A 16,393-nucleotide genomic window follows, 5' to 3' on the forward strand; every position below is an offset into this window, starting at 1 on the left:
GATTTTATTCATAATAATTGTATAATTTAGTTGAAAATTATTCTTAGTTGCTTCGGCAAAAATTGTGATACACTACAACTCAAACCCAGTGATCAAGTCGAGTACTAGGTGTTATACTTCATCAGTAACTTGGAGTGTAATGCTTTTTTCTCTTTTAGACTTAGATCCTCTTTGGATGAGCAATGCATTTACCTACAGTTAGTGTGAAAACAACAGTGGCGGTGAGATTAGATATTGCAGCGTAAGATAAAAATAAAGCTAAGCGCACTGCACTAGAGGTAAACGCTCATCCAAAGAGGCCCATAACCTTTTTAAACTCATCTAGATTCAACTCAAAATTTTGTAGAGTTCCTATCAACTCATCAATCTTCAAACTCTCAGATCTTTGGCCTCTTCAATTGTAGTCACCTTGGTAGAGAATTTTTCAGGCAGTGGTATTAAGACCTTCCTTACCAATTTAGAGTTTAAATACTCTTCTCAAAGAGAAAAGGCTTGATTTGATAGGTCACATAACTTAGAATAAAATTCAATAATTTTTTTAGAATCTTGTATTCTCAAGGTTTCAAATTTTTTTGTCAACATCTGCATCTTGGATTGGTTGATAGTATTAATTCCCTCATGTGTACTTTAGATTATTTCCTAACCTTCCTTAGAAACTGTACACCCAAAAATATGCATGAACTTTTGCATATCAATGCCACCGAATATGGTGTATAGGGCCTTCGATTTTGTATTGACAACTCTCTCTACTTCAACAATCCATTCAACCTTAGGCTTAGGAACCTTTCCAGCATTAGAATTAATAATAGGAGCTTGTCATCCAATGAGCATAGAGTGCCAGGTTTTCTCATCAACAGGCTTAATATAGGCTTTCATCCTAGCCTTTCAATAGGGATAGTTACCATTTTCAAGTATAGGAGGACGAGTAATCGAAGAACCTTCCACTTTCAACAAAAAGAAACAATCAGATTCACCACTAGATGCGTTAAGTCTTTGCTTTGATACCAATTGTTACTACCTTAAATTGTCTATTTGCTTAAAATGAAAAATGAAATAGAAGTGCTAGATGGAAGTGGCAAATATGATTTGGCACTACGAAAAATTGTACAAACAAAATAGAAATAACACCAAGTTTTGTTTACGCAGTTCAAATTCCTTATGTATGTGGAGCCTAACTTAGTGAGTAATTCCACTTTTTTATCACAAATACAACAAGTGAATCACACTCTATCGCTCCCCAAGTATAGAGATTTCACTTTTATACTTAAAAACTAGAACACTCAACTCCAAATCCTCCCCCTGAGAACTTTGCACTCTCACAAAAATAGTTCCTCAAATGAACAAATTAGAATGCACTCAATAAGCTTTTGTTACATAACCTAGACAAGGCTCAAGCATATATCAAATTTGGCTTGTTAACATAGAATCTAAGTGAATACAAAGTAACTCCTTGAAAATAGCTATTACATCAATAACAATCAAAATAAAACCACTCAAATACATGCCCCCAAAATCAACAACACTTTCTCAATCACATCTCCACATTCCAAGGTCTTAATTGATTCATACGAATCTAATCCAATCTTCAAATGTCTAGGATTGATTTCCATAGATGAACCATGTATCTTCAAAAGCACAGCACATTAACAGGTCTAAAGATTTTCTTCATTAAATTATCAAACCAAATAAGGCAAGTTTTTAACCACCTTAGTGGTAGTCTTCAGTTGGCACTATTGAGCTCTACTCAACAACTCTCAGCTCATTTTGCCTCAACAATATCCAATAAATAATTAAGCATATGATTTGAAACTAATAATAATAACATATGAAATCAAAATGAAACAAGTTTGTTTCAATTGCGAGCAAAAAGATAATTTAAATAGGTAAATACATCTGAGTAAGTGTATTAAATAGGGATAAATCCCAAAACTACACATGAACCTTGATTTGATGTGCAATTTGACACATGAACTTTGATTTGGTGCAATTATACACATGGAACTTTGATTGTGGTTCAAATTTATGCATGAAACTTTAATCTTGATTCAATTGTACACATTTAAAGAAATAAATGCATCATTTATTTTTATATTAGATATATCTAAAATTATTTGTATTGCAATATGTAAACTTAAATTGGTGCTATATCAATAATTGTGTTAGTAATTTGTTAAAATTGAATTAAATCAATATTTCATATATAAAATTGCATGAAATCAAAGTTCATGTATAACGTTACACATTGAACCAAAGTTCTTATGTAGTTTTTAGATTGATCCCTATTAAATACACTTTCATTAATACACTCTCATTGCTCTCTTGCTCGTTGTCACTTTTCTTTAACACATAAAAATGTTATAATGTATAAAAATTTATTTTACAATTGAATTATAGGTAGAGTGGTAACTTATAATAAAAACCTCATCTATCTTAGGTTCAGTCTCTATACATTTGACTTTTACTTATTTTATTTGAGCATTTACTAAAAAAATAAGAAAAGACAAAACATCATTATAATATTATTTTTTACTTTCTTATATTTGATTTGATTTGATTTAGTAATTTCAATGACTAAGTTGTTGTCAAGTTGGCTCATGATATCCACTCAATCCACAACAACCACACTATATAGATACATAAAACACAATATGGGTAAAAACCAAATTTTAAGTTAAAAATTCATATAATGTGGTTTGGTTAAAATGGTAAAATTAAATTATAAGATGCTTAAAGGCTTAAATATAATGACAAGTGTCTTAAAGGGTATTGTAGTAGAAAAATAAAATTAAATATATAAGTAAATGTTACCCTTGTCACAGTCTCGACCTACTTGTGGGTTCTAAAATACTCCATAGACTGTGTATCAAATAATTACACAAATGTATGAAAAATACGAAAAATACCTTACAACGATATTTATCGAATGTTTGATTTTTTTTTTGTACTTTCCCTAATCGAATTGGTATCAAGTCGACCTATAACATCAACTCGATCACACAAATAATAATATAGATGAAAGTTTCTTTTGAAGGTAAATATCTAAATTTAAAAATCTAAGACTTTTGATTATTCATACAATCAGTTCGATTAATTTTTTAACTAAATACTAGATCATGTTACACTAATAATGTGGGTGAAAATTTATGTAAAAAATATATTTATAAAAAATTGATGAAAAAGATAAATAGAACTTTGATTATGTTGGTAAGATTCAATTATTAAAAATTAAAGTGTCTTTAATTTAAATGCTATGAAGTGTGTTTTGGAATTAAATTATGGAAAAATACAAAAAAAAAACCTCACAATTATATTTATTACTTGCTCCAGCATGTGCTTTATAAATTGTTTCGGCACAAAATAAAAGATGGTCTTTCCAACGCGTAAATGGTTGGGAGTTCACATTCTCACTATCTTTTGTAAAATCAAGCCTACCAAGTACACATTCATAAGTTCTTAGCAAATAACCCCAATTTAAGTTTAATAATATACATCTTAATAGGGGGCGACCATACTTGTTCAATTTATGTCTTTCAACCTGGATGCCATGAGGTGGGCCTTGGAATATTTTAATATAAGCAGTAAGGATTCATAGATCCTTTAGACATAAAGCATGCAAGGCTTTGAACCCAAATACATTGTTACAAAATTATGGTCATTTATCCATTTCCCAATTGAGTTATTATTCGCTTAATGTGTCACACCAATTTCTTGATGGGTAAACTATGCAGTTGGGCACCCAATTTTTATAAGTTTCATTTTGGACACCAAAAATAAAAAGTTTGTAATTTAGGCATTGTTGTTATATAATTTTATCATTTTAGTCACTCACGTTACATACTTTTACCATTTTAGTCACCCATCGTTAATTTTCCATTAAATATACTCATTTAGTCAATCAACTTTAGCAAGTTTTCATTTTGGACACTCATACTTTTTAGAATTAATTTTATTTTTCAAAAAACTTGAGTTTTTATAGGGAATTAAGTTATTCAACTACTGATATGAAATCCAACTTTCTCACCTTTACGTAATTCTATGTAAAAACTCAAGTTTTTCCCAAGCTTTTCCAAATCAGACCGATGGTCGAACCAATTTGGCTTTCAATTTGTTGGTTCAACTGGTCTGAATAATTTTATTTTAAATCATTAAAAAATTATTAAAGATAAAAAATAAAAAATGGTTCAAATGGTTTTTTAGCCTAATTGAACCAATTTGTACCAGTTCTTGACTCAATCGGTCAAAAAGCTTTCTCTAGATTGATACCTCCAAGAGTTCTTGGTCCAACTAGTTCAACTAACTAGTCCAATCCAATTCAGTTAACCATGGTTTTTCCTTGTAAAAAACCTAGACAATTCCTTATAAAACCTCAAATATTTCCCTTTTACTAGAAAATTAAACTAAATTCTAAAAAAGATAAAATAAAAGAAATTAAAAAGATAAAATGATTTTTCCTGTATTAAGAGGAGTAGTTATGAACCCTGTAGACCATCCCCATGAGGGTGGTGAAGGGAGGGCTCCTGCACTTGGAAGAAGAAGTAGAAAAAGGAATAAATATAGTGATAAATTGATTCTTCATCGACGAAGTAAATAGGAGAGATTATTTCTTTCTTCGTCTTTACAAAAACAAAAATTATACGTTTTTAAAGTAAAAAAATGACGCGTTCACTTAAAAAAAACATCCTTTTGTAGCAAATCATTTATTTAAAAAAATCGAAAGGCTTAATACAAAAGCGTAAAAAGAAATAATAACTTGGTCCAGAGCATGACGTGCCTAAGGGAATATTGGTTAAAGTAGATTCTTCTTTTAGATCAATCAATCAAAACCCCTTCCCAAATTGTACAAGCTTTTTCCAAAGCATATAGCTTTCTAGATGTAGATGATGTTATCTATATAGATGGATTCGTATAATTCTTATATATATTGTACAATGAAATACCACATTAGTGGATATATAAGAATCCAAATCTGTCGAACAACTCATGTTATGATCTTCTACATCTTAAGTCTTCCCGTTCTGTCATCTAGCTTATGTTCTTCATGTAGCATTCAGACCGAATGACTCTATGAAATTATGTCGATACTTCCACATATTATGGGTAACGTAGGAGACATCTCTATTTTCCCCCGGGAAATCTTTAAAATTACCACTGTTTAGCTTTAAACTCGCCTCTGACCATCAAATGAAATGTGAATAATCCATCATCCTTTCTTTGAAACAAGGGGCACTTCTAGTTCTGTCTGTGGTTGAAACAATTTTGTCTTCTCCATATTACTATATCTCTAGAGTCAATAATTTTATTTGAAGAACTATTGAACTTAATCACTTGTTGTTACTCTTCAGGTTTCTGTTAAGGTCTATCTTATAGAGGTACTCAAATTGGATCAATGATCGATTTTTAGGTTTCATCGTATACCTAATTGGTTCCTTTCAATTAGGTAAATCAATAGTTCAAACCGTACTCAAAGATAGGGCATTTTTCATTTTTATAGGAACTTTTGTACCAGAAACAATGGTATCTCCAATTATAGCCTATTTGGGATGTAAAATATATCTCTTCTCACCACACTTGGAACAGTGGATAATTAGCTAGACCAGTGGTGGTGTTGCAAAACTAATTTCAAAGGAGGGGAAATCCTCATGTTTGTATTTTGAAAGTAAAAGGGATACGGATGATAGGCAATTAAAAAAATAATTCTTCCTAAAATTTCTATTTTGATGAACCAGCTCTTACCAGAGTTATAAATAGACAATGATGGACAAGGAACCCCTTTTGTTTTCTATATTTGATTATTTTTATTTCCCTCCATCTTTATTGTTCAAAGAGAAAACAAAAGTATTTAATTTAATAAGATCTTGCCTTAGTGTAGTCACATATTAGACACTTACCCCCTGTTTTATTTGAATTTCATTTGTGAAATGCTTTATTGACTCATTTCATATCATGGATCAAAGAATTTTAATTCAAAATCGGCAAGGTATACCCTTTTTTCGAAATGAAATACGAAGTAAAGTTAATTGGTCAGAGCACTGCCTGTCAAGGTGGAAGCTAAGGGTTCAAGCCTCGTCAATCCCAGCGGATAAAATTTTTAAAATACATCAATTGATCCATCTATGTTCTATCAAAAGGGATACAAATGACAGAATTTCATTCCCAACGATATATTTATCTTTTTTTTTCATTTCTCTTTTTTCTTGAGGTTTATTTGGAAACTATTTGTAAACGATGAAAATGGAAAAGCAATCAGATGTTACATCATCAGATGATTGTACAAGAAAGGCGGTACATTATCGAAAAGAAAGGGTGGAAAAGAATATCTATATATATGAATAAAGGAAATGAATTCTTTTGATTAGACCAGGCATCACTTTTTTTATTCGGTGTGGATAAAAGATCTTCCTATGTTATACTATTCAATTCTTGACGGTGAATCGATTTCATAGCCTAGATATTGTTATTCATGATATTGATCCGATTCGATGTCATTGAAATGTAAGTCATTGCATTGAATTTACAAGCAACAAATTTATCATCTTTATGGGATTAAATCCTAAGTTATTGTGAAGTAAAAAAACAATGAAATTATGGAAGTAAATATTCTTGTATTTATTGCTACAATGATGTTCATTCTAGTTCCTACCACTTTTTTACTTATAATATACGTAAAAACTGTTAGTCAAAGTGATTAATTTGAATGAAACTTGACTTTTTATCAAGGAGTTAAGAAAAAATGGATTCAGACCTCATGTCTTAAATAAAATGAATGGACTAGAATCAACAGTATCCTATAAAACCCAATAGTATGGTAGAAAAAATATGAATATTTCTACCATACTATCTATATCTATTAATGTAATGTAGAAAGATAAGGAACTTTGAACCACTAACAAAAAGGGTAAGATAAAATAAGTAGACAGCAAATGGGCTTTTTGGGGTTAGGGATAGAGGGACTTGAACCCTCACGACTTTAAAGTCAACGAATTTTCCTCTTACTATAAATTTTATTGTAAAAATCTAAGTTATTTTTATAAAACTCTAGGAAATTTCCTATAAAACCCCATGGTTTTCCACTTATTGAAAAAAACCCTAAAATAATATTAAAAAAAGGAAATGAAACAAATAAATTGATTTCTCCATAAAAAAGTTTAAGTTTCTTTTTCATATAAAAGCTCAAGTAATTCCCTGTAAGACCCCATATTTTCTTTTCCCTTTTACTTAGAAAAATTGAAATTAATTCTAAAAAAAAAAAAAAAAAAAAAAAAAAAATGAAAATTAATTGATAAATATAAAATAAGTGACCAAAAAAAATTTACTAAAGATAGGTGACTAAAATTAGTGTATCTAATGACAAATCAATGACAGGTAGCTAAAATGATAAAGTATGTAATCGTGTATGTAATGCAGTGCCTAAATTGAATTCTAAAAAGGAAAACAAATAAAGGAAACTAAAAAGATAAAATGGTTTTCTAATTCAAATTTTTCTTGTAAAATCCTAAGTTTTTCCTCTGACTAAAAAAAGTAAAATTAATTTTTATAAAAAGAAAATAAAAGAAATTCAAAATATAAAATAAGTGACCAAAACAAAAATTTACTAAAGATAGGTGACTAAAATTAGTGTATCTAATGACAAATCAATGACAGGTAGCTAAAATGATAAAAGTATGTAATCGTGTATGTAATGCAGTGCCTAAATTGTAAATTATTTTTTAGTGTCCAAAATAAAAACTTATAAAATTTGAGTAATCAACTAAGAAATCAACTAAGAAGTTTACCATTTCTCTATATGATTTTTTTTAAAATATCAGGTTAGAATATTATTAACACAAACCAAAACAAAAACCAAAATGAAGCCTAAACCCACACTGTAAGACCCAAGCCGTTTTCCAAAAAAAAAAGACAAAGAAAAAAACAAAAGAAAATCAAAACTAATGGAGCCAAATATTGAACTGTCACCCACCATCAATTCTAGATCCTTCATTTCTGACCATATGTCGGTTCCAGCCCCTGAGCAAAATAGAACTTTCCCTTGCTCACTCTCATGCTCTTCATTATTCTTCCCCTCATGAAGCAAGACTTCTTCGGTATCATTCCCTAATCTGGCTCTCTGACCCATTTCTGGTCCATTTCCAACGAGTCCACCGTGTACATAGGCACCCTCCTACCAAGTAAATATGTTTCCCTTCCTTCAAACTTTCTTTAGCTAGATTATGAGCCACCAAATTTGTCTTTCTTAGAGTATACTTGAAACAAACGCTCTGGAAACCCCTCTGATAATACTGAATATCTCTTACATAAGCTCCTATTTCTGATTTATCTATCTCGTTTGACTGACATTTCTTAATAATAGACAAGGAATCTCCCTCAACCACCACCGACACCAAGCCCAATTTTGTCCCCAAACGCATTGCCTGAACACAAGTAAGAGCCTTGGTAGCAAACACTGATGAAACATTGTTGTTCAAAACTGAAGCCGAAACCAGAACCCCTCCCAAAGCATCCCTTAACAACAACCTCGAACCAGACCTATTATGTGAATGTTAAAGGTCTTGTCAAAATTAATCTTATGGCACTGCCCCTCGGGAGGATTCCGCCGTGCAATTATACCTCCCTTTTCAGGTAACTTCTCCTTTAACCCATCTAACTCCCTAATGTAACTAAAAATTGCATAAACCATGACTTGTCTAGATTTTTTTTCCCTTCATCCAACCACTTATTCTTCCTGCCTAGATTACCCACAATGCATAGCACAGAAGTCGACACTAAGCAACAGAATAATTTTAAAAAAAAAAACAAGGTAAGCCATACCATGCTCTTTAATTCAAAATTGTTGATGGCCAAACAAAGTTTAATTTCTGCCAAACTTCCACTGATACAAGACACACCAAGAAAACATGCTCTAAGCTTTCCACAGCAACCCCACATCAAGGGCATATTACATTAGCCACTATTCTCTTGTAATACAAATTGCTTAGAGTAGGCAAAAAGTTTAAAGAAATTTTCCATATTGTGATTTTCTGTTTAGAAGGTATATCTAGATTCGATAATTTTTCGTAAAAATCCCTAGAATCATATTGGTTAGCAATAGTAACAATAGTACCTTTAAAGAGCATCTTATACCCACTACAGACTGAGAACTCCCTCGATGGTTCACCTCTCCATACCAACAAACCTTCATGTGCTTCCTTTACTAGAGGAATTTTATTGATTCTGAAAGCATCAACCTTCGTAAAGATATTCCTAACCACATCCACTTTCCATGTTCTAGTGTTATTATTTATCAAATCTGCAACCAATGTTATAGTAGAATTACTAACATTGTTTCCCACCTTGTAGTTATTTGCCTCTGGTACCCACGCATCTTTGAACACTGAAATCTCCCATTTAGTTCCTAGCCACCAACAAAGACCACCTTTTAATAGGCCCCTAGCCTCCCATACACTCTTCCAAGTATAAGAAGGTACATTCCCTAATTTGGCACTTAAAAATATAGAATTCGAATAGCATTTATCTTTTAAAACACGAGTTAATAACAAATTTGGGTAATTAATAAGTTGCCGAACCTATCCCATTTTCTTTTAACTCACACAATCACTTCCAATCACACCAATGAATTCCTTATCTTTTGTGGCCCTTTTGCCACCAAAATTTCGTCATAATGCTCTCCATCTCCCCACAAAGAGACTTTGGTTCTAACACCCTATACCCGACCTGGTCGCCAAGCTCAAATATTAGGATGCCAAACCACCGTCTCATGTCATACACAACAGATAAAAGCTCATTCCAAACAAAACATTTTCCATTTTAGTATTTGCATAAGTTTTATGTAACACCCCTAACCCGTCACCGTTGTCAGATTAGGGTTATGGACCATTACCGTACAACTGGGAACAATTAATATCATAACTAACTAATAGATTAAACATATCATAATCCATCCAATATCATACACTTTTTCCCTAAACCGAGCCCTCGAGGCCTTAAAAATAGTTTAAAAGTAATTCTATACTAATTTGTAACAAATTGGAAAGTTTAAGAAAAATGCAAAATTTCAAAAATAAAGGACACACGGCATGTGGCTAGGCAGTGTAACTTTTGAACCAAGGACACACGGCCGTGTCCCAGCCCGTGTGCCAGGCCGTGTACCTCTCTATGTTACCCCACACGCCCATGTGCCAAGCTGTGTGCTAGGCCATGTAACTCACTGACTTGATCCTTAAGAAATTCTCAGATGACACACGGTAGTGTCGCCAAGCCGTGTGACTCCTACGGTTGTGTCACACGCCTGTGTCCCAAGCCGTGTGAACCCAAAATTTACCTAAAATCAAGCCATTTCACAACCAATTCACACCTAAAAAAACTAACAACTTAAGCATACATCCAATGGACTTAAAAATCATTCACAACCACATCAACATGCCAATTTAGACACCCTGAATCAACTAACCAATGTGCCATTCAAAAACACCACAATTATGTTAACACATCAACTATCAAAACATGTCAATATTGCCTCATTTCATGCATGATAACCTAATTCAAGTATGTACCAAAGCATACCACAAATAATCATCTTCAAACAACTCTAATTACACCAGAAAGAACTTTATTTACAAGTATTTTAAAGTAACCAAGTGACATAATTTGGTAAAGTATCAAAGTGTACCAAACTAACATATTTATCTATATATACATGCCACTACCCTATGAGATACAAAAAAACTGCGAACTTAGATGGATAGTGTGATCCGGTTGAATGATCCTTTCAAACTGTCAGCAACGTTTATCTACAAAACAATCCATAAGAACCGATAAGCTTACAAAGCTTAGTAAGGACATAGTATAATAATTAATGTAATACAAATAAATACAATTCATATACTACTCGATTCAGAGTTACCGAGGTATAAAAAGGGGGACGAAAGTGCATTCAGAGTACCGAAGTACAAAAAGGGGCACATATGTGCAATCAACGGTACTGAAGTACAAACAGAAGCACGTATATGTAATCAGGGGTATCGAAGTATAAATAAGGGAACATATGTGCAATCAGGGGTACTGTAGTACAAATAGGGGCACGTTTGTGTGATCATATAATAATTTTCTATTAACAAATTAATTAAAGAATGGTAATATAAGAACACAAATAGAAATTCATTTGCATATTGAAATATTATGAACTTACCTACTATTTAATGTCGATCAGCATGTAGGGACTAATCCATTATTTTCTCTTTTCCTCAGTTATTTTCTTTTTTATCCAAATTTTGATCTATATAATAATTAAATACTATATATTAATCTCATTCATATTTAACATCCCATTCAATGTATATAAACTTTAAATTTTCATTAATTACACATTTTCCCTAAACTTTTGCAACTTTTGTAATTTATCCCTCTAACCCGAAAATCATCAAATTGACCATTTTCTAAGAATCAAATTGCAGTCGATTATTCTAGGCCCTTTAACAGTCCCAATTACACATCAAATTCACCATCAATCCTTGAAACTTTGACATTTAAACAATTTAATCCTTAAATCAAAATCTAACAAAAACCACTTTACAAACCAACCAAATATCACAATCAAAGTTTTAAATATATAATTATCATCATAAACAACTAATATTTATCAATGGTAACTTCCAAAATTTTTAACAGATTCAAAAACGAAGGCATGGGCTAGCTGAACCTAGTTACAACGATCTCAAAAACATAAAAATTATTAAAAATGGGACGACACTACATACCATGCATGAAGAAAATCAAGACCAAAGCTTCCCCCACTTTAATGATGATTTTGGACACGCAAGAAGAAAATGAAAAAGATGATAGGTTTTTGATCTTTTACTTAATTAACATTTAACTTAATTATCAAATTACTTAATTAACCTTTAAAAAATATCATAATTACATTAAAACCTATCCATGTACATCCACTATCAACATATATGGTATAATTACAATTCAAGTCCATTAAATTTCATTTCTAAAGCCATATGACCCTCTTAACTAATAGAACTCAACTTTTACACTTTTTACAATTTAGTCATTTTTACTTAATTAACTACTTAAACATCAAAATTTCTTAATGAAATTTTAATACGGCCTTAATATATTCCCATAAACATTAAATAAATAATAAAATAATAATTTAATCATTAGAATTGTGGTCCCAAAACTATTATTTCTGACATCACTAAAAAACGGGCTCTTACGACTCTCCCCCATTAGGAAATTTTATTCTCGGAATTGTTACCTGAGAATAGATTTGAATATTAAAATTTCATCGATTCCTCAGTTTCCCAGGTAGTCTCCTCAGTACCATGCCAATACCATAAAATTTTCACCAATGGTACTCGTTTATTTCGAAGTTCTTTGACTTTTCGAGCCAAACTTTTTCCTGGTTCTTTAGAATACGTTAAAAATCTGGCTGTAATTCAATTTCACTATAAGGAATCACTTGTGATGGATCAAATCTATACTGTCTTATCATTGAAACGTTTAACATGTTATGAATTTTCTCGAGTTTGGGAGGTAAAGCTAATCTATAAGCTATAGGACCAATTGTTTAGGTAATCTCATACGGCCCAATAAATCTCGGACTCAACTTTCCTTTCTTGCCGAATATAGCACTTTCTTCTATGGAGAAACTCTTAAAAATACCCAATCGCCAATAGTAAATTCTATATATTTTCCTTTCAAATCTATGTACGACTTTTGACGATCAGATGCAACTTTCAAACAATCTCGGATAATTCAAAGTTTGTCTTCAGTCTCTCGAATCAAATCAATCCCTACCATTTTGGATTCGCTCAGCTCAGACCAATACAACAACTTTTTACATTTCCTTCTGTATAAAGCTTCAAATGGTGTCATTTTAATACTGGATTGATAACTGTTATTATAAGTGAACTCAGCTAACGGTAAATATTTTTCCCAGCTACTCTCGAACTCTAGAATACAAAATCATAGCATGTCTTCTAGAATCTAAATTACTCGTTCTGATTTCTCGTTCGTCTGAGGATGAAATGATGTACTGAAATTGAGTTTAGTGCCTAAAGCCTTATGAAGTTTACTCTAAAATCTCTATGTAAACCTAGGATCATGATAAGAAATAATAGATGTCAGAACTTCGTGTAATCTCACAATATCTGACACATAAAATTTTGCTAGTTTCCCGAGTCAGTAATCTGTTCTGACTAGAATAAAATGGGCTAATTTAGTCAATCTGTCAACAATCACCCAGATCAAATTTCTCTTTTTCGAAGTTACAGGAAAACTAGATACAAAATCTATCGTGACTCGTTCCCACTTCCACTCAGGAATCATAATTGGATGTAATAATCCTGACGACACTTGATGTTCTGCTTTTACCTGCTGACAAATCAAACATTTGGCTATGAACTCACATATTTCATGTTTCATACCCGGTGACCAGTATACCTGTTTTGAATCACAATACATCTTCGTACTACCAAGATGAACAGAGTATGTACTACTGTGAGCTTCAAATAGAATGTCACTTTTCAACTTTAAAATATTCAAAACACAAATTCTATTGTGGTAATATAATATACCATCATCACCAATACTGTATTCAATAGTCAATTTGTTCCGCACCAAGTTTAGTTTCATTAACAACTCCGGATCCTCATTTTGCAACTCCTGAATTTGTTGTAGAAACAAGAGTTTAGTCTTCAATTCCGCTAATCCAGAATCGGTAACAGCCCGTTTTTAGTGATATTGGAATAGTGGTTTCAGGACCACAAATTCGATGAGTAAATTTTTATTTTACTATTATTTTAATGTCTACCGGATATTAGTAAGGTTGTATAACAAAATTTTAATGTTTTCAAGGTTAATTAAGTGAAAAGGACTAAATCATAAAAAGGGTCAAAGTTGAGTTCTATTAGTAAAAATGGTCAAATCGCTATGGTTTTAAAATAAGGGACTTGAAGGGTTAATAAACCATTTAATTAAGATAGTGGATCTACATGGAAAGGTTTTATTGACATTTTGTTAGTTTTTAAAGGTTAATTTGGTAATTAGGTAAATAAAATAAAAAACAAAAAAGGAGTTAAAAGATGGTATCATCTTTAGTCTTCTTCTCCACCGAATTTGAAGGGGAGAATAGCCATTGTTAGGGACTTGAGGTTCGGCTAGCTTTGGTGTGCGCATGTAAGTGATTTTGATCCTTGTTTTTAATGATTTTTTATGTTTTTGAGGTCGTTTTAGCTTAATCTATCTAGCTCAGGGTTCAATTTGTAAAACTATTAAAGGTTGAAGGTTATACCATGAATTTTCTTGAATTTTTTTATGTTAATTGATAGATTATGAATCTTGAGAAATAAATAAGTTTATAAAGTAATTTTTAATGAAATTTACATTAGGGATTGATTTGTAAAAATAGTTAAATTTCTTGTTAAATTTATGAAATGATGTTCTTTTTGGGTTGGTTTAAGTCCTTAAAGAATTTGGTTAGCCTATAAGATGGATTAAAATGCTTAGATTTCAATTTATGAGCTTAAGGACTAAATTGCGAAAAGTTAAAATGTTAAGGGCAAAATGCTAATTTTGCATAAATATGAAATGTGGATTGAATTGAATGTTTAAGGTTAATTGAAGTACTTAATTGAAGATAATTATCTATTTAGATCAAACTAAACCACGTACGAACCTAGACCGAGGAAAAGCAAAAGTTTCGGATTAGCTCGATATAGTCGTCACACCCCTAGTTGACAAGGTAAGTTTGTATTAATGTTATTTAATTTTTTTATTAATATGTTATTTACAATTTTGATTGAATTATGTATAAAAAAGGTGATTTTATGACGATTATTGAATCCCGGTTGAGCCTTAGAAATTTGTAGGATACAAATGACATGTCATTAAGGATTTCATGTTTCGGGTGCTGGTCTTGAATGTCCTAGCGATGGCTGAGGTCCTGCATTTGTTATGGATACTCCACAGCTCATGTGAGTAGCATCGTGTAGCTTACATTTTGACCCACAGCTCGTGTGAGTAGGCCCTTTTCACAACTCGTGTGAGTAGTGATGTAAAGGAAAGGTTGTGGTTATATGTAAAGGCACACTTTGCGTGAGCTTTCTCGAGTACCCAATGAAATTCTAGACGGTTCAATGAATAAGAAAAGGGATTGAAATGGTAAGTTCTCAAATGGAATTATACATAAGTTTATGGATAGAATGCATGAATCAAATGATGTATTTCGTATAAAAATGACTTATCATATGGTTAGTTCAAATGAGTTATGTAGAAATGTGCTAACTTGTATATTGATGGTGACATATAGGCTTATAACAAGCTTATGATTTGGACTTTAATGTACTTATGCTTTAAGTTATACAAATTGAAATGGTAAGTTATGTTTTGAGCTATATGAACTTACTAAGCACTAATTGCTTATGTAGTTTCTTTCTTATGTTTTATAGATTAACGAAAACTCGATCGATTTGGAAGCTCATCAGAGATCTATCACACTGTCCAACATAAATATCGATAGTTTTTGAATGTTTTGGCCAAGGTTATAATGCCATGTATAGGATGAATTGTAATGTTATTTTTGTGAATGGTTTGATTGTGTTTTGGTATGTATAAGTTGTGTAAGTTAACTTTGTTGATACCATTTGATGTCTTGCTAGATTGTGTCATTTTGCGTTATCTTATTTTTCATGTTTGGAATGGCTCATATGGTATGTTATGAATTGGTATGATTATGGTCAAGTTATGGCATGTTTTGGAAAGTATTGAACTATAATTTAATGTTTGCAATTTGGTAAGATTGACATGTTTAGGTAACTGTTAATGATTGCATTTGAGGTGTCTTTGAATGACATATTGGTTAGTTGAACTAGGACTTTTGGAATGACAAATCTATGTATGTTTTGATAGGGTTTTCTTGCCTTAAAAATGTGCACAAGAGACCTAAATTTTCATGCATGAAATGGTATAGAAAATGGTTTTTCTTAGGCAAATTTGGGTCCACACAACTTGAGACACAGGCGTGTGACTCAGTCGTATGGGGCACACGGCCTAGCGACATGGTCGTGTGTCATCTGTAAATTCCTTTGTATACAAGTCGTGAATTACACGGCCTAACATACGGCCTGACACATAGGCGTGTGAGGCAACTCACAGAGTTACACGGCCTAGCACATAGGCGTGTGATATGGCCGTCTAGCCCTACTCAGAGAGTTACACAGGTGAGGACACAGGGCTGGGACATGATCGCGTGTTCCTAGTTCGAAGGTTACATGGCCTAAGACATAGGCATGTCTCTCAGTCGTGTGAGGCACACGGCCTGGCCACACGGTCGTGTGACCCCTGTTTTCAAAATTTTATGAATTTTTCCTAGGGTTTCCAAATGATTTCA

At 32.1% G+C, this 16,393-nt stretch overlaps 1 long non-coding RNA gene across 4 annotated transcripts; it reads left to right on the forward strand.

The window, feature by feature from the left end:
* The first annotated feature begins 8,008 nt into the window (after positions 1–8,008).
* Positions 8,009–15,764, forward strand: LOC121221182 (uncharacterized). 4 transcript variants are annotated; one of them, XR_005918704.1, is made up of 3 exons: positions 8,023–8,616; positions 14,658–15,165; positions 15,453–15,764. It is a non-coding gene; the product is annotated as an uncharacterized lncRNA (long non-coding RNA). The 4 variants fall into 4 exon arrangements; XR_005918705.1 differs by having other exon boundaries at positions 14,658–14,746; XR_005918703.1 differs by having other exon boundaries at positions 8,009–8,616; positions 14,658–15,764.
* The last annotated feature ends 629 nt before the right edge of the window (positions 15,765–16,393 follow it).

Source organism: Gossypium hirsutum, chromosome D09, assembly GCF_007990345.1.
Source record: "Gossypium hirsutum isolate 1008001.06 chromosome D09, Gossypium_hirsutum_v2.1, whole genome shotgun sequence".
NCBI lineage: Eukaryota > Viridiplantae > Streptophyta > Magnoliopsida > Malvales > Malvaceae > Gossypium > Gossypium hirsutum.